The 19,564-nt window shown below is 41.5% G+C and overlaps 1 protein-coding gene across 9 annotated transcripts in view; it reads right to left on the bottom strand.

The window, feature by feature from the left end:
• ITPR1 (inositol 1,4,5-trisphosphate receptor type 1) overlaps window positions 1-19,564 on the bottom strand; it is a 393,174-nt gene that overhangs the window by 338,203 nt on the left and 35,407 nt on the right. The gene's annotated exons all lie outside the window — the stretch shown is intronic.

The raw sequence follows: 19,564 nt of genomic DNA, 5'->3' as shown, positions 1-19,564 counted from the left end.
GACATAGGCAAAAGACCTATATGTATAAGAATTTTTATAGGAGAACTTATTGTTACAGCAAAGAACTAGAAACAAAATAGACATTTATCAATTAGGAAATAGCTGAACAAATTGTGATACATGAATGTAACGGAATTTTACCGAGCCATAAGAAATAAGGAACATGATATATCAGTGAAATGTGGAGAGATCCCTATGAAATGACATAGGGTTAGCAGAAGAAGGAGCGCCATTTACATATCAATGACCCCAACAAGAATCTGAGGGCAAACAACTCTGAAAGACCTCAGAACCCCGATCAAAGTAGTAACCAATCATAGCCTCATACTGATGAAATATACCTTCCACCCCTTGGCAGAGAGGTAATGGACTTAAGGTCCAGAACCGGACTTGCATTTGCATCCTCAGACAATCAATGTGTTGATTTATTTTTTCTGACTAAACATATTTGCTATAAAAGAATCCATCTACTGGGAGGGAGGAAGGGTAGGGAGAAAGATGGAGAGAGGAGGAAAGTGAGTGGTACGGCAGGGTTATGATATTTTATTCATTGAAAGTAGATGAACTATAAATGGCTATAAACAAGTATTGGTTATTGTACCGATGTTCAATATTGAGTTTTCAATAAAACATTTATTTTTTTAAACAATTACACTTGAGTCATAACATACCCATTACATTCATATATCACAATTTTTTTTAGCTGTTTCCTAATTGGCAAATGTCTATTTTGTTTCTTAGCTAATCACACACTTAAGCATTCAAGGAATTAAGAGTCTACCAAAAAACTGTGTTGCTAATTGTTCAGATTTTAAACCCTGAAATTTTAGCTGTGAAGTTAATTCTGCATCTCATTAATGACATTCTATTTCACTTTTAAGCCTTCCCTGTTGGCCCACCTCCTCAAGAGGAGCTCTTCAAAGTAATGCATTGCTTTTGCCAGCTTTCTCATCATGTCTCACCTATTTCTTCTTCCAAGGAAAAAAACAGCTGAAAATAAAATCCAGTTACTAAAAAGAAAAGAAAGTCCTCACGAGTTTGCAAAATGTTCAGGAATGAAGCATCATGGTTGTCTTTTTCTCCCTCAATCATCAAGGCATTTAATTCCCTTGGCTTCCATAACTAAGTATAATATTTAATTAAATATCCTGCTCTTGCTGGCTTATGTAGTAGGGAACACCAATTTTAGAAAGCAGATTAGCTAGTTCTTTCTAACTGGATGTTATTGTAGCTAAGGTCAGATTTTTCACTGAAACTATGGCAACCAAAATACCACATTCTTGTCTACAAGGCCAAAGCTCAGTTTTTTACAAGGCATATCATTCTGCTTGATGCGCAAACTTATACAGGGTGAGTTCATTCTCAAACACACCTGAAATATTATCGGGGGGGGGCCTGAAGGGGAAGAGAATTAGCCATGAGATTTCAGTGTCACAGAGAATTCAAAGTCAACTGATACACCAAATGTCAGCACAATACTTTTAAGAGTAATAATAATAAGGATGTGGATGACAGCATTTATAGAATGCTTTATGGTTTGCAAAGTATTTTACAGACGTTTAGATCATTTGATCCTCACAATAACCCTGACAGAGACAGGAGCTATTATTGTTCCCATTTTACAGATGAAGAAAATGTGGCAGTTGTTAAATGACTTACTTGCCCAGGGTACACAACTAATAAGTATCTGGGGCTTCTTTTGAATTCATCTTCATGACTCCAGGTCCAGGTGCTACCTAGCTACGTCTCCCATACAATTTTAGTAACCAAAAAAACTCCTTTGAACCACTCAGAAAGATACAAATTTGAGCTCAAGTGTATCATGAAGATACCAGCAGAAATAGGAAAAATTTCTCACACCATTTGCTCAATAAATTGGGGCTACCTAAAATGATCTCTTGCTTCCACTGACCTCCCTTTACGTGATGCTGTGCAGAGCCGTGAATAAGAGTGCTGGCCTTGGAATCAGGAAAGACAGGGGAACTCATTGGAACTTGGGTTCAAATCTCTCTTACCAGGGAGCCTCACTAGCTGTAGGCGAGCATGTGACAATCACCAGATCTCTCTGAGCCTCAAGCAACTTTGCAACCAAGAGTCATGGGTCTCCCTAGCTATAAAATTACATGTCCTTGGCTAATAATAGCCTCATTTTAAAAGCAAAGGTTTAACTACTAAAAAGATACACATCCACATTTCTTACCATCACTGTGCCTTCCACACCAATGTTCCAATCCTCATGACTTAATAAGCACTGGCAAAATTTCTGAAACTTTTTTCCTTTCAATAGTTGCATGGTTACCTTCCACTCTAGAGAAGGGGCCACCATTCTGCTCAGTAGGACACAGGAAGTGACCTGGGCTTCCTTCCAAATTATAGCTCAACTCCCCAGAAGCACTAAGGTCAAAATGTCAGTCCCAGTTATCAGTGTTATCAAAATATGAGAGACAGACAGACAAATAAAGATAGAAACACAGGGATGGGAGGAGAGATGAAAGGAGAGACAAGGAGAAAAGAGAGAGAGACTGAAATTCTCATTTGGCAAAAATCAGCACAAAATACTATTTTACTCCCTTTGTGACACTACATCTGAAATATCTGCTGCATGAGTTAAGATGAAATCTGTCCCTTTTCACAAGGCTCCACAAGTCCAGACAGAAACCTAGGCTGAAATCTTCAGCAAAGGGCACATTAACTACAACCAATCCTGAACATCGAGTATGCAAATAAAGGAAAGGATGGTTCATTTCAAAGGCCTACAATTCTATTGCTTCTTGGATCACACAGGAAAACAGAAAATAATCCTGATCAACTAAGAATCTGTGATAATTCAGGATGGGCTGGGTTTTATCTTTGTACTCTCTATGGAGAAAGGACATGCTAGGCAAATTAAGAATATGGTGAAGGTTGAAAGAGGTATGTAGTCAGTAACTTTTAAAAATAGCACATCCCTTTCTTATGTAAAATTGTCCTGCTAACTACAAATCCCCCTTCTCTATTCATTAAAGTAAACTTTAGCAGGACGTCTAATTAGAAATACTTTGAAGGGACAAGAGTTTAAGAACAATATAAATATATGTATGTGTGTATATACAGATATACACACACATATATATAAAATATATATACATATATACATATATAGCATGCACATATATACAAACATATATATAGTATGTACACACATATATATTACACACACACACACACACACCACACTTTAAAGCAACTAAGTTAAATATCTAATAGTATTCTGTAATTAAGACTGCCCTAATCCAGAACGGTCTTTCCACCAATAAGGCTGAATCAGAGAGGTTTTTCTAGGGAGGCACACATTGGAAGGGATGTGCTTATACCATTTTCCAATGTACACTGGTCAGTGCTTCTACAGGAAGCAAAGCCAGCAGGAGACACTCCATCGTTTTATGGGAAAACACAGAATCACGAGATCTTAGTAATGGAGATGACCTTAGAGGTCACTCTCAGTCCAGCTTCCAAGTCAATGTAAAAAACTGCTCTCCAAGCATCCCTAAAAGATGGCCATACATACACATTTTTGCTTGAACACTCCCAGCGATTATGATCTCACTGCTTTGCAAGGCTGCCTGTTCCATTTCTAACCATCAGGAAGTTCTTTACCAAAATCTGTAACTTCCCCCATAGTTCTATTCTCTACAGCAGAGGTGTCAAAACACTCGGCCAGCAGCCACTGTGTGGCCCACAGTACTCCCAAGGGCTGCCTGAGCCAGAATAAAATTTAATTGGGAAATATCTAACAAAATAAATAGAAATACAATAAAACACTGCTAATGTTATTATGTGGCTCTCTAAGTCAAGACGTGGCCTTCAGAGATCCTTATGGATGGTTGGGTGCCTCCATAACATCACGGCTCTATGATAATACCAGCACAAGATAGCAGATGTTCTCAAAGTAGGGTCTGCAGTCCCTTGGAAGTCTCCAAGAGCCTTTCAATTTTTTTAAAATTAATTTATTTTTAGTTTTCTACATTCACTTTCATAAGCTTTTAAATTTTCTTCCTCTCTCTTCCCTCCTCCCTCCCCAAGATGGCATGCAATCTGATATAGGCTCTACATATACACTCCTATTAAACATATTTTCACATTAGTCATGTTGTAACAAGTATCAGAACCAATAGGAGGAATCACAAGAAAGAAGAAACAAAACAAAATAGAAGAAAAAAAGGAGTAAATAGCATACTTCGATCTGCATTCAGACTCCACAGTTTTCTCTGAATATGGATAGCATTTTCCAGCACGAGACTTTTGGAGATGTCTTAGATCCTTGCATTGCTGAGAAGAACTGCCTATCGAAGTCATTGCACAATGTGGCTGTTACCGCATATAATGTTCTACTGGTTCTGCTCATTTCACTCAGCATCAGTTCATGTAAGTACTTCCAGGTTTTTCTGAAGTCCGCCTGCTCATCATTTGTTATAGCAAAACAGTATTCCATTACATTCACATACCATAACTTGTTCTGCCATTCCACAATTGATGGGTATCCCCTCAATTTCCAATACTTTGCCACCACAGAAAAAGCTGCTATAAATATTTTTGTTCATGGGAGTCCTTTTCCCATTTTTATGATCTCTTTGGGATACAGCCCTAGAAGTAACCCTTTCAATTTTTTACAGCATAAAGGAGTCCTGAGACCAAAAAGTTTGAGAATGTGCTGGCCTTGAGTAATACACAGCCATCCTCAAATCCTTCAAGAGCTTCTTATCGTGGCCTCACTCTATTTCTGTCTTCACTTTTACTAAGTTAAATATATGATGTATGCGTCACACAAATTCTCCTCAAATGGCATGGTTTCAAGCTCTCACCATTCCAGTCTATCCTATGAAGGAACTCTAGCTTGTTAATGTTTTTTGCAAAAATGCAGTCCATACAACTGGACAAAGTATTCCATACATGTTCTGACCAGCACAAAGTATGGTCTGATCATTATCTCTTTATACCTAGGAGATGCTGTAGTGGGTATAGTCAGCAGCCAAAGAATCATCAATGCCTAGATGAAGGGTAGGAAAAGGATAAGAAACTGAGATCAGAGAGCTCAGATAATGCCACTAATGTGCTGTTAAGAAATGATGAGAGAGGGGCAGATGGGTGGCACAGTGGGTAGAGCACTGGCCCCGAAATCAGGAGGACCCGAGTTCAAATACAACCTCAAACACTTACTATCTGTACAACCCTGGGCAAGTCACTTAACCCTGACTGCCTTGGAAAAAAAAATGATGAAAGAGATGATTTCAGAGAAACTTGTATGAAACTTCAGGAAGATTTATATGAACAGATGCAGAGTGAAGTTAACAGAACCAAGATGACAATTTATAATATAACAATTACATCATAAAAAGGAACAATTTTGGAAGGCTTAAAGAATTCAGATCAATGCATGACAACCATGATCCCAGAGGACTGATGAAGATTACTTCCCACCTCTTGACAGACAGTGAAGGACTAACTATGCAGAATGAAACACATTTTTGGAAGTTATCAGTATGGGAACTCTTTTTTGTTTAACTTTTTTGTTTTAACTACATATATTTGTTAAAAGGATTTTCCCCTCTCCCCCACTTTCCCCTCCTTCAGTGGGAGGGAGAAAAAAAATAAAAGCATAGTACCTGAAAAAATTTTTTTAATTAAAAAAAAGTCACAGAAACCAAAGATGAGGTTGGTTGTTTGCCACAAATCTTCCCAGATGCCTCATACTACAAAATGGGATATTTGAGGATATTAAAAGTGCATCTATACAGTCAATTTACCTAAATACAACCAATGAAATTTTCTAATACACTATAAAACAGATAACAATTTAAAAATAAGTTATCTGGCAATAACATACAAACAGACTGCTTGGTTCTCGAAAAATGGCCAAGAAAAGGAGATGAGCTGTCTAACAATCACTGACAAGGACAGCACATACTTCATAGCAGAGTAGGGAGACTTTATCAGATTCTAATCCTGCTTGGCTGAAAAATTGCTCAATTAAACTGTGCTCTAATTTCATGTTAATCAAGCAATTTCCTCATACCAAACTTGGTTTCCCAGGTAGCTTGGCACCAAAGAAGGTTGTACCTTGGAGAGTGAAAATGATTGTTCTAGACAGTACGAAAATATTGTACTATAAACAAACATGTAAACCATACTGTGAACGTATTGTAATCTAATTTATTTTCTGGAACACATCAGTAGAAGCAGCTAGGTGGCACAGTGGATAGAGCACTGAACTTGGCATCAGCAAGACCTGAGTTCAAATCCTGTCTCAGATACTTATTATCTGTGTGACTCTGGGCAAATCACTTAATCTCTCTCAGCCTCAGTTTCCTCCTTTGTAAGATGAAAATAAGAATAGCACTTATATGTGAAGGTTGTTGTGAGGATAAAATGAGATAATGTATGTAAAATGCTATGTAAGCTTTAAAGTGCTACATAAATGTTAGTTATTAAGTTGCATACCTTTATTATTTGTGGTAATGGTACTGAAATTAATCAATGAGCCCACATCTACGAAAGAGGCACTGTGCTAGGTACCAGGGATACAAATGCAAAGAATGAAACAATCCTTTCTCTGAAGGAGCTGATATAATGGGGAGATAAGAAGTAAGCAGTGTGCTGGAACTCAAGAGAGCCAATGGGTAAATTTTCAGGGTGAGCATTAAATCCTGGAAATCAGCAGACAGTACACATTAGAGTTTGGTTTGTTGCTTTGTTGATTCTAGACTTCAGAAAAAATCTCCAAAATATAGATTAACCTTCAAAGGGTGTCATGGGGATACATGTTCCCCTCGCCCCAGGGAGTTGGTCATTAAATATTCATCAGAAGATACATCCAGGAAAAACCTAAAAAAAAAAAGTACGTTGAGCACATTCTTTCATCTGATAATGATTATTAGCCCCAGTTTCCAGGTGAAAAAACTAAGGCTTGAGAAGGTGAAATGCATGTGGTCACACAGTAAGAAGCATCAGAGCTGTGATCAGGTCTCCTCAATTTCAAGATGTGAACACTACACCACAGCACGTATAGGTCAGGTATTCTTAACCTAGGGCTCCCAGATATTTCAGGGGGTTCGTGAACTTGGATGGAAAGAAAATTACTTTTTTATTTTCACTAAGCTCCAACTGAAATATAGCATTTCCTTCAACTCTTTTAGAGAAGAGGTCCACAAGCTTCAGCAGACTGCCAAGGGGGCCCATCACAGAAAGAATGGTGAAGCTCTGTTCTCAACTATATGAACCATTTCTCATAGAGCTCAGTCCCCCCAGGGGATGGGGGTGCTGAATGTTGAGCTTCCAGCCCTAAAGATCCTAAAACTCCAGCTCCAGGTTATGGTGGTCCCAAAGTTGAAGGTCCTCTGAGGCTACAAAGAAGCCCAAACCATGGAATTAGTACAATGACAACTCCAACTTCAAGGCTAAGAGCTTTCCAATTCCAAAATCACTTCAGGAAGGCCAAGAACAGTCAAAGAACCCTCCAGGAGATGCACTGCAGCTCCTGTGATTGAAGAGGCCTAGCAAAAATCCTAACCATTAAATCACATACCAAGACTTCAAGATGGAGACATCCGCCCACTGGTCCTACAGGCACCAGGATTGACTACCGCCAAGCAACAGAGGAAAGACCGCCTTCAATGAATCAATCAGTTGGTCGGTCAACAAGCATTTATTAAAATATCTGCTATGGGCCTGACAATGATCCAGAGTTAGCCAGGCTTTGTCGTTGCTGTTGTTGGGGGGGGGGAGGAATGGGGGGGTCAGATGTGTAATTTTATTAGCATGGGAAATGGTCCCTCATCTGAAATACCCTTCCTATCTATGCTCAGAAAGGTCTAATACCCAATATGAACTTTTAGCATAAAAGTTAATACATCACTACATTCACTACATCATACCAGTATTTATCTAGCACAAGAAAGGGTGGTTAGAAACTCTAGGCCAGAAACCAGGGTACCTGTTTTGGACTATTCTGATATCGGAGAAAACTGAATCAGTAAGGAGAAGCTGTTTGGTGAACACAGCTTCAGAACAAAGAGAATGGGACTGAATTGAGGGATTATTCAGTGTGGACATTAACTAGATTTGTGACCTTGGATGGCTGTAAGGTAGCAGCAGCAATAAAGAACTGGAATTTATCTAGTACTTTATATATATTATCCTGTGTGAGGCTCAGTAAAAACCTAGTGGGGAAGCCCCTGCATTTATTGTTCCCAGTTTACAGATGAGAAACCAGAAGCTTAGAGTTGGTTAAGTGGCCTGCCCAGGCTCGTGAGTGTCCAAGAAGGCATTCTCACCTGCGCCTTCCTGGATTGGGGTCCGGCATTGAGATCCCCTACACTCTACACTGCCTCAAGTACAGCCTGACTTCTCCGTGCTCTGACTTTCTCATCAGATTCAGAGGGATTGGGTTCAATTCACTTCAATATTTACTAAGAGCCTACTGTGTGCTCCCAACACTGTGACAGCTTCTAGGGGAAACACAAAACTGAGATCAGGCACAATCCCTGCCTTCATTTCCTATCAGTCGCCATTTAGATTCCATTCCACCATCACCATGCTCCCCCGGAAAAGCTCCTGACCGGGATACTTATCATCACTGCAGAAGATGATTCGGCTTTGGCACCTGCACCTTCTCAGAACCCTCAGAGGCCTCCATCCCTCTGAAGAGAAGGTTGGGGACAAGCAAAAACCTCCTCCCAGAGCAGGGGTGAGGAATTTGTGTCCTTGAGGCCACATATGTCCTTCTAGGTCCTCGGGTGCAGCCTTTAGACTGAGTCCAAGTTTTACAGAACAAATCCTTTCATGAAGGGGATGTGTTCTGTGAAGTCTGGATTCAGTCAAAGAGTCACACTTGAGGACCTCAAGGGCCATATGTGGACTTGAGGCCTCGGGTTCCCCACCCCTGTCCCAGAGTCTCCATAAGAAGAGGCCTCAGAAGGCCAGCAACTCTTCCCTGCCCATCAGCTGCACTCTGGATTCCACTCCACCATCATCATGCCCTCACTGAGTACCTTCCCCTCTGCCTCCCCACCCTCGTACTTCCTTTCTGGTGTTAGTAGATAGTAAACTCCTCGAGGACTGTCTTTTTTTTTTTTAATTTGTATTCCAGGCACTTAGCAGAGTGCCTGGCCCATAGTAAATGCTTAATAAATGATCGTTGTTTTGTAAATGTTTGTTGTTTTCATTGAGCTTACACAGACTATTGGGGGAGTTAGGTACACACAAAGTTGACTGCTAATACATGATCAGGGCCCAGGAAGAGGGATGAGGTGACATTCAAGGTCTGAAGAGGGAAAGAGAAGAGGGAAGGAAGGAAATAAAAAGAGACTTCGCAGAAGAAGTAGCGTCTGATTTGGGCTTTAAAGGATGGGGAGGAATTTAAATGGCAGGGACATGGAGGAGGGCCTTCCTGCCACCTAGGACAGGATGATCAAAGACAGAGGGATGTCAAAGCTCAGCACATGCAGAGAGGCAGTGAGCAGTCAGCCCAGGTTGGCTGGGAAACAGACTGCTAGCAAGGGAGCAATATAAGAAGGCTGGGGAATGGCAGCATTAAGGAGGACCTTTCATGCCTGACTAAAGCGTAGAATCTTTGCGAACAAAGAGGAGCCACTGAAAGGTTTTAACCAAGGTAATGGCAAGACCAGATCTGTGCAAGAACAGATACTAGTTTTCATTTCTCTCCCAGGTGCACTACTCCCAACTCCCCAGAGAGCTCCATGGGTACCTTTATCTCCACCACATCCTCTACCCCCTCCCCCCACCTTGCTTTTCAGTCCCCTTTTATGTGCTGCCTTCTCCCATTAGACTGTAAGCTCCTTGAGTGCAGGCACTCTTTCTTTCTCCTTATATTTGTATTCCTAGAACTTAACACAGTGCCTGGCATATAGGAAAGGCATAATAAATTCCTGCTGACTTGACTAGTCTGGCAGAGATGTTAAAGATAGGTTGGAAAACAGAAGAGTACAGAGGCCAGAAGACCTGTTAGGTGATTTTTAGCACTTTTCCCCAAAGAATCATAAATCACCAAGACTTGATGATTCGTATGGCAGTGAAGTTGTGTAAATAGCATGAAGCAGACTGTATTTTAAAGTACTATCACGGAATGGTTAAAATGTAAGGATCTATCATTCTAAGATATAGACTCAATTAACAGTTAAATTGGACAGCTAGGTGGTGAAATGGATAGAGTGCTGGGCTTGGAGTTAGGAAGACCTAGTTCAAATCTTCCTTCAGATACTTACTAGCTGTGTGACCCTGAGCAAATTACTTAATCCTTTCTGCCTCAGTTTCCCCACCTATAAAATGAGGTGGAGAAAGAAACGGCAAACCACTCCAGCCTCTTTACCAAGAAAACCCCAAATGGGGTCGTGAAGAGTTGGACATGACTGAAAAAAGGCTAAATAACAAAATAAGTTAAACTGGGTCCCAATACAACACACACTTATTTAAGTACTTACTATGTGGAAGAAACACATTTAAACTGGAAAGAGCACTGACTTTCAAATCAGAAGATCTAGATTCCAAATCTGGATCTGCCACTAAATATCGCTGTGATCTTGATTGTGGCCCCTGTTTTTATCACCTAGAAAGTGAGTGGGTGGGACCAGAGAATCTCTAAGGTCCCTTTCTGCAGGCCTAAACAAGTGCTCATATGATTCTCAGACACTATACTTGTGAGTGGGTGGGGAAGCTATAATATAACACATAAGACAAGAAGATTATAGACAAAGCATTCTGAGAAAACTTGAAGTGGAAGAAAACCTGATTAGCTGGGGAGAAAGTTGGGAATCAGGCAAGTATGTTGAGTTGTTCTGATGCCTAGGATGGAGGAGATGAAGTACAATCTGAGCCTTGAAGGAAGGGGGAAATCTTGGAAGTCAAGAAGATACACAGAGCGATAGACCTCAGCTGGATTACGGCGAAAAGCCTGATTTGGCTCTACAGTTTAGGAAGGGCAGTAACGTGAAATAAAGTTTGAACAGGTAAGCTGGGGACAACCTGGGGAGGATCTTAAATGTTAGACCAAATACAATATATGTATCTTCAACTTAGGGTAACAGGAAACCTTGAAGGTTTCCGAGGAGGAAAGCGAGACCATTCAACCTGTACCTGAGGAAGACTGCTTTGGCAACTATTTCAAGAATGGTATGGGAGCATCGAAGTGGCACAATGGTTAAAGCACCAGCCCTAAAGTCAGGAGAACCTGAGTTCAAATCTGGCCTCAGAGCAAACACTTGACACTTACTAGCTGTGTGACCCTGGGCAAGTCACTTAACCCCAATTGCCTAAAAAAAGAAAAAAAGAAAAAAAGAATGGTATGGCAAGGCTGGGGTAAGAAGAGATGAGCCTAAGGGAACTGATCAGGCAAGAGGTAATGAGGTCCTTGACCTAGGGCTGGGGAGGTGGCGGTGAGTAGAAAGAAGAGGCTGGACACTGTGAAGGTAAAATCAACAATACTTAGGGAGGCAGATTACATTGGGAGGGGGGTGAGGAAGAGGAAAAAAGATTTTTTTTAAAAACTTCAGGGCTTAATTCCACAAACTTGTAGCATTGGGAGTTTTAACGCAAAGTTGCCGCTTGAGATTTTTCCTGTGTCCACAGAAAATTTTAAAAGTCCGTGCCTATCAAAAGCAGCCTTAGGCAAGGCTTTCATGTGAAATCATCATGAGTGCATCCAGCACTTGAGTGACCCAGATCTTACAGGAGAAAGCCACCCTAGGCATCAAAGCACCCACAGCTCCCAATCAGGAAGCCCCAAGCCTCCTCCTGCCTCTCCTCTCCACCTCCCGAGCAAGAAGGCAGGGGCACAGCTGGCGACACATGCCACTGTGTGGGAACATAACATAATCACACCACATGCACCAGCTCTGTGGTTGCGTAACACACTGTGAATGGTATATGTTGCCTGGGGAATTGATTTAAATTACAGTTTTGTTCCCTTTAAACGGAGTCTGTTGGTGCAAGGCTGAGGTTGGCTGGTAAATGTGAAATGAAGATTATAAGCAACCCACTAATCTTTTTATTAAATTTTAAGCGATTTCAGTGAACACAGAGCATACTGGGAGAGACTCTCCATCAGAGTCTGTATTTGCAACCAAAAAAAAATATACATATACACACACACACACACACACACATATATACACACACATATATACTTATTTAAATATATACACACACATATAAACAAACCTTTTCACTTTGCCCCAAGGCTTATATTTCAAATAAAACTTAAATGAACCCAGATTTTACACATTTAACTTCTACATGTCTAGTTAAGTAAATGCTCATACCAATATCACTTTAAAAAATTAGGGTATTGATTAGGATCAAAAGAACAATCAAAATGTCAACTATCTCCCTGCTCTTCTCCATGTGGGTATTTTAAAATCTAAGTAAGATATGGGATCATTCCTTCAATGCCTTGCCAAAATGAAAGGGGGGGAAGGAGACTGTTGCTCAGCAACTGCTAAAACAATGTTCAGTTGGTGAAGGAGGGGGGTTGACAACAAACTGAACCCAGTAAGTGCAGTAACTGTTAATCACCTGTACAGAACCCTTTGGCCACTGCCATGGTCCCAGGTGAAACCCTGTCGGACCTGTTAGATCTGTGTCCCCAGGACTGTCCTCATTTGGGAAAGCACCATTTTAATCACTAGGAAGCTTCAGGGGTTATCTTTAAAAAAAAGCTGGAGTCTTAGCAATTAAAGAGCTGTTTGCTCCCGGATGAAACCATTCCCCAAGCCCTTTACAATACACCTGATTAGCATGTCAACCTGTTACACTGATCGGGTCCCTTCTATGTTTAGCCTCCACTAAAGCCTTAGTCTGATGCCTCATTATTGTATGAGAGGTAGAGTGTTTCAGGGGAAAACATGCTGAATTTGGAGTCAGAGGACCTGGGTTCAAATCTCAACTCTGCTACTTGTTATGGTTCTTTAACATTCCTGGACTTCAGTTTCCTCATTTAGATAGTAAAGGGGAGAAAAAAAGAAAGGGAGAGTGGACTGGAAGCCACCTAAGGTTCCTTCCTGCTTCAGAGTTGCCAATCCTCTGATGTAACTTAACTCACACAGATTAAAGGTTTGCAAGTGCTTTTCTAACAATCAATGGGAGACAGTCAATGCAAGTATTAATGGCCCCATGTTGGTGATGTGGGGGAGCAGAAAAGTCTTGCTAGCAGAGCACAGACTCTGGGAGGTCCTAGCTAGGAGAGCTTTGAGCACAAACCCAACCACGGGCTGTGACTATGAACAAAAGAAGACCAGTCTAGAAAAGTCTGGAGAGGCTGAGCAACAGAATGAGCCTCTGGATGACGCATTGCCTTGACCACCAAAACCTGTGAAAACGGTCTACTGAGGCATAGCAGGCCGGTGACCTAAAAGACACTGGGAGGAAGAAAGGACACTCCACACTGATCGTTCAGATCTTTGAAGCATTGTTGTTGGTATTAATAATAATTATTATTACTGCTGTTGTTCTATATATTCCCTATAATAATATATTTATATTGTTCCCTCTAATTCCCTATTAAGGTTTGAAAACACTTTACCTATACTATCTCATTTGATACTTACAACAACCCAGGGAAGTTGGTGCTATTACTACCCCCACTTTACATATGACTTGCCCAGGACCACACAACTAATAGCTGAGACAGGATTTGAACCCAGGTCTTCCTGACTTCAAGTCAAGGAGTCACAGTGGATAGAGTACCAGACTTGGAGTTAGGAAGAACCAAGTCTGAATCCTGTCTCACATTTATCAAACTGTGTGACCCTAGACAAGTCAATTAAGTTCTCTCAGCCTCAGTTTGCTCAGCTGTAAAATGAGGATAAAACAGCATCTACTTCAGAAGGCTGCTGTCAGGCTCTCGTGACAGAACATTTTTGCCTACTGCTTTGCATGCTTTAAAGTGCTGTCTAAATGCTGGCTATTATCCACTAAGACTTGCCATTATCTCTCATTATCATGGCGTGTCATCACTGCCTGGGCACTATGGAGAGACTTTTCAAAGAGGACAGAGGCCCTCAACTGGCAGAGTCCCTAGTTCAGTCTTCAGTCTCTGGCAGCCTGACCCTTCAGCCACATCTGAAGACCCACTATGACTTTCCAAAAGCATTAGAATGGAGGGATACATTTGAGCTTGGAGCGCCAATACCCAAATCCTTGCCACTTACCAGCAATGCAACCTTGGCCAAGTCACTTTGCCTCACCTTTCTGATTCTTCCTCTGCAAAAGGAGAATACTTGAATGGCCTCTATCTCCCAGCGTTGGGGAAGTAATCCACTGAGATACTATACATCAGGCCCCAGGCAAGCTTTGGGTACACTCTATGCATATGAGATCCTATGGCATTTTTTTGGATCTCCAGCAGTATACTCAAGACTCCTTGCAGCACCATGTACCAGATATTGCTCTACTGAGGACAGCTGGAATTTGAAAGCATCATACCCCATCTCTGCCTCTTAGAATCCCTTGGGTCCGTCAAGGTTCTACTCACGTGCCACTTACCATAGGTAACCTTTCCTTATCCACTTAGCTAACTGCACTATCCCTCCTCCTCAAACCATGTTCAACCGTGTACATGTTGAACCTACCCCTGACCCACAGCGAAGAGGATGCAAACTCCCTGAGGTGAAGCGCCATTTTTTTTTGTCTTGGTAGCACTGGTACCCTAGAATAGTGCACACAGTAGTTACTTAATGAAAACTTGTTGGACCAGACTGGATTTTGAGACTGCTTTTATATTCAAAGTGCCTTCAAATCTGTTATCAAATCTTGTGCTTGAGCTATCCCTCTGAGGTAGGACAGACAGGGAGGTACAAATAACCACATTTTACAGGTGGGGGCATGGAAGTCCACAGAGATTAGAGATGAGATACCACAGTCCAGTTCATATACCTCATCATGAAACTAGCGGTCCCTTCACTCAAGTAGATCACAGTGCTGATACAGCTCTACATCCATCCTCAGGGTAACTATTTTTAAAAAACAAACAAACCCAGAACCTGAACCATAAGTGACAAATGACCTCTGAGCCAGCTCTAGAAAAAGCCTACACTGAGTAGCAAATAAACTGAACTACAAAAAGCTAAGGTAGGATGGTATAACAGAGAAGTGGCTTTGGAATCTGGGAGACCTGGGTTCAAATCCAACTTCTGACCATACTGGTTTTGTGTCCCTTGGCAAGTTGGTAACCTAGCAGAGTCCTAGGAATCTAAGACTCTATTGAAGAAGAGTCCTTCCTCATTGGCACAGGAAGCTTCCCACATCAATGTGAATCACAGATCCAGTCTAGAAGGGGGAGGAGGAGCCAGTAACAAAGTAGGACATCACCTGTCCAAAATTTTCAATACTGCATTATCACCATCTCCCTCAATTAATCTGAATTCTCATAATTCATCTTCCTTTTTCACCAAAATTTTTTCCAGAGTCTCACCATGAGTTCCCTCCCCTGCAGCCCACTTTCAAATAGCTTCTCCTCCTAAACCAAGAGGTCCCAGTAGGGTCACAAACTCCACACAGGCAAACACGTTTCACAGTCACACTGACATGCTTACATCTGGCCTCAGTCAAGAGTCTGGCCCTAAGGCTCCTACCCATCTGAGAGGCCCCACAAACGGCACTTTGTTCTGACCCAAAGATCAAGGAGTGGAAAGAGAGCCTCACTTCTGCTCCAATGCAATTAAGGAAATTCTACAATGACTATCATGTTCTCTACAAAACAGTGTGGGCTCATTCCCAATCCTGTATCTGACCTTTCAACGAAAGCCAAACAAACCTGGAGATTACATTTAGAAGGAAAGACTCCTGAAATCAAAAGCCTTCCTGGTTTTAAAATCACTTCTCTTGGAGGTCATCACTTTACTGGGGAAGTAGGAGAAGAGAAGAGGAGGAGAAACATGCCATAATGTGTTTGTTTCACCCAGTTTCAAGCTGGAGTTCACTTTCCCTATTTATTCAAGACTGCTGTCCCAATTCCATTCAGACAAAAGAGAGAAAGGCTGTCATACATACTCCTCAATGAAGATTTACCTTTAGAAACATAGTCACATCCAAGTAAGAATAACAGTATGGAATTACTAAGATGTCCTCCTTTGAAAATATTGGAAAGAAAATGTTATTATGTAAAATTAATTCAGATGATGCAAACGATTTGGCTGATACGTAACAGATATGAAGCCAATGTTGCCTTCCTCCCATAAATGTAATCTGGAAAGGAATATATTCTAACAACATAAGACAGCAATTTGTTTAAAGATTTACTTTTGCCCATCGCAGGAAAGCAAACGATCTGTGGGTATCAATGATCAGTGCCAAAATCAAAAGTTTGGATTCTGTACCTAGATATTGAAAGCTATTCTAGAAGACATTCCCTACAGTCTGCCCAGTTAACAAGAACACTGAAAAATGTTGGAAGATATGCAGGGGTTAAGGTTAAGGTAGCAAACATTTAGATATAGAAAGCACCGTCAATAAACATCCTCAAAATCCTTAGTTCAGGGCACATTACACCCATATGTCCATGATTCCAAAGCTGTGGTACTCAGCCACCGAGGGAAGGACCACATATTACTAACAAGGCTGGATTTCCCCTTCCCCAGGAACAGGTAACAACATTCTCCAGACAGAGAAGAGCCTGGCAAGTAAACAATGATGGAGCAAAGCAAAGTGACTAAGCAGAGCTCTGCTGACTGCTCATATCAAAGCCCCATCATCACATTCAGATATTCGTCAACTCATTCATTTTCCATATGTCTCTGCTAACCTTGGGTGGGCAATGGTGTCACTGGAGAATAGGCTAGAAAGAATTGTACTTACAGAACTGTACTGTGCACACTTAAATTTTACATCACAGCCATTATTCATGCACAAGAGACAGAGACAAAAGCCAAACAGTCCCTGCCCTTGAGAAGCCTACATTCTACCAAGAGGCAGTGAAGGGGAGAGACAAGAGGTGCACAGTGAAGCATGAGAGAAGGCAAGGTCAAAGACGAAATCCAAAGAACACTAGAAAAGGTTAGGAGGCAAAGAATACTTTCAGTGAAGAGAATATGAGAAGACTTCATGGAAGAAGTAGTCCCCATGCTGAAAATCCAAGACAATGAAAGAATCTCTTCCCAGTCTACGGGTACATAAGGTCTAAGGACCAAACTGTAATACCCTGTGATGGGAATACAGAATGCAAGAAAGGAACAAAGAGAAATAACGCTGATGAGACAAACTAGAGTTGCATCATAAATACCTGTCAGCCTCAGATTGAGGAATTCATACTTTATCCAAGGGGTAATGGGGAGCAACTGAACTTTTTGGAGCAGGAGAGCAACATGGTCAGACTTGTGCCTTTGGGAAGATTATTTTGGCAGCTATGGGGATGACGGATCAGAAAGGATAGATCTGTCAGCAGGGAAACCAATCATGAGGCTTTTACAACATTCCAGGAGTCCAAACTCCTCCTTTCACAGGTGAGGAAACTGAGGCAATACCAAGTTGAGTAACTTTCCCAGGGTCATATAAGAAGCTGAGGCAGGATTCAAATTCACATCTTTCTGACTCCAAGTCTAGTGCTCTATCAACTATGCCATGCTGGCCCACAAAACTAGTCAGAATGTATGGTTGTATGAAGAGAGAGAAGGAGACAGATTTAAGAAATGTCCTGGGGATAGAATCCAAAGGACTTTGCAAATAATTAGATTGGGAATGAGGGGGACAGAGGAGTCCAAGATAACTCTGAGGCTTCAAACCTAAGGGACTAGAAAGGCAATGGCATCATCAAAAGAAATCTGAAAAGTAGGTTTGGTTTATGCGGTGGGGGGAGGTAGGGATATGAAGAGCTGAGTTTTAAACATGCTGAGTTTGAAGAGTTCATGGGTCCTCCAGGAGTCAGCTGGAGATAAAGGACTGGAATGGATTCATGGTTTTCCTTCTTTGTGAATGACCTGTCACTAGTCAGGTTATCTTTTGCATGCCAATAATGCTCATTTCAACTAAGATATGCACATGGATCCTTTGGAAAGGAGAGACTTTTAAGTTGGTCTTTCTCAAAAAGAACTGCTCATCCTAAAAAAATTCATTCTGCCTTGTCACTAATGCAGTCTTTGAGGATGTTTTGGAAATGGTTAACACTTGTCAATATTCATGGTCTTCCCTAAGATCGTGCATCCCCCAGCTACGAAAGGAAAGCTGATTTCGCCTAGCCACCCACCCCTGTGCAGGAGCCAATTCTGTAGACAGGTTTTAAGTAGTAACTGACCTACATTTGCAGAGGTTTAATAAGCAGAGCCCATTGGAAACCAGATTTTTCCACAAACCTAAAGCAGCTTACTTTAGAACAGGAACAATTCCCAGAGAAATGCAAACCATGTGACCCCAGCACGGGCAGGCCCAACAGCACACACCGTTCAGCTTTCTCCTTGTTCAAGACAGTAATCCATTCGCTCTGGAATCATCCTTATTCAGCCAGAAAGATTTCCCCTAAACCAAAGGCACTTCTATAATGAGAATGTACAATGAAGCTACAGCTCACTTAGGTGACTTCCTCCATACCGGCGCATTAACACTTGCTTCCCCTCCCCCAGCCCTTCCCCCCACCACTTTTAAATTTTCCTAATTTGAATGAAGCTGATGCTAACTCATTTCACATGGTATTTACTCCACAAGACAGAGCTAGAAGGGGCCCTAGAAGTCCTCTGGTCCAACACCCTCATCTTATAGATGAGAAGATTGAGATAAAGTGACTTGCCCAGGGATCTCTGGCTGACAAGTCATAGAGCCAGAATTTGAATCCAGAGCTTCTAACTCCAAATCCAGTACTAGACCACACTATTTATTTAATGTCATAATATACTGATTGTTGATCTCCCAAGAGGACTAGTTATACCAGTTACGGCAGTTTAGCCCACCCTGTTCTAAGCTCCTTTTAGACAATTAGATGAATAAGCATCTCATCAGCTTAAGAAGGCTGTGAAAACCATGAGGCAAAGTGATCTTTCTGCTATTAGTGTGGTCTATACCACACTCCTCTTTATGTATTTAATGTCTCGAGATTCCAAAATATCTCTCACCTTGGCTCCTTCTGTTCCTAACATGCCCAGCTCCAGCTGTGGCAGATAAGGCTGTTTCACTATGGCAAGATCTCCCACTAGAAAATTACTTCACACATTTGTGTAGGCATCATAGCCCCCCTACTTGTGAGCCTCATGTGTGCCCTACTGATCTCCCTAGTTCCCCTGGCACCTAGTACAGTGCTCTGCTTGCAGGAAGCTCATTTGGCCCAGCATTGCCCAGGTCTCTTCTCCTCTAGCCTTCAACTCAAAAGTTGGAATGTGCCAGTACGAGCCAAGGGTGCAGCTAAGGTATGCAAGATGAACAGCAATTCAAAGGCAGGCTATGTTGTGGTTCACTTAACCATATCTTGAGTTTCTTATCTTGAGTTTCTATTACATTAAAGATAAAAATAGAGAGAGGTATGACTAAAAATAGCCAAGGAGAAAAGTCCTCTAGCTACTTCACCAATTCCAGAGTCTACAACAGAATGAATAAA

Source organism: Phascolarctos cinereus, unplaced genomic scaffold (assembly GCF_003287225.1).
Source record: "Phascolarctos cinereus isolate Bilbo 61053 unplaced genomic scaffold, phaCin_HiC Scaffold_4;HRSCAF=312, whole genome shotgun sequence".
Taxonomy (NCBI): Eukaryota; Metazoa; Chordata; class Mammalia; order Diprotodontia; family Phascolarctidae; genus Phascolarctos; species Phascolarctos cinereus.
Note: the sequence above shows the minus strand (reverse complement) of the source record. Positions and strands in the feature narration are given on the sequence as shown.